The sequence below is a fragment of the Oxyura jamaicensis genome, unplaced genomic scaffold (genome assembly GCF_011077185.1).
Source record: "Oxyura jamaicensis isolate SHBP4307 breed ruddy duck unplaced genomic scaffold, BPBGC_Ojam_1.0 oxyUn_random_OJ72542, whole genome shotgun sequence".
In the NCBI taxonomy this organism is placed as follows: domain Eukaryota; kingdom Metazoa; phylum Chordata; class Aves; order Anseriformes; family Anatidae; genus Oxyura; species Oxyura jamaicensis.
In genome coordinates, this window is record NW_023311106.1 from 1,082 (window position 1) to 1,348 (window position 267).

A 267-nucleotide genomic window follows, 5' to 3' on the forward strand; every position below is an offset into this window, starting at 1 on the left:
TTTCTTTCCGTCGTGTATTTTTGTTAACAGTTTTCTATTAAACGAGAACCGCATTCGTCACCCGCGCCTCCTCCTCCTCCCGCCCGCCGCGTCCGGATCGGGGCCAAATCCCCAGGTTTGGGGGTTTTCTGGGGGAGAAACGGGGGGAGGGGGGAAGAGAAACGCGCCCAAACCCTGGGGCTTTGCCCTCGTCCCCTTCCCGTGTCCCAGGGGCGAGCAAAGCGGCTCGGCACCGCTTTGGGCTGATTTCACAAGGAATTGGGACCG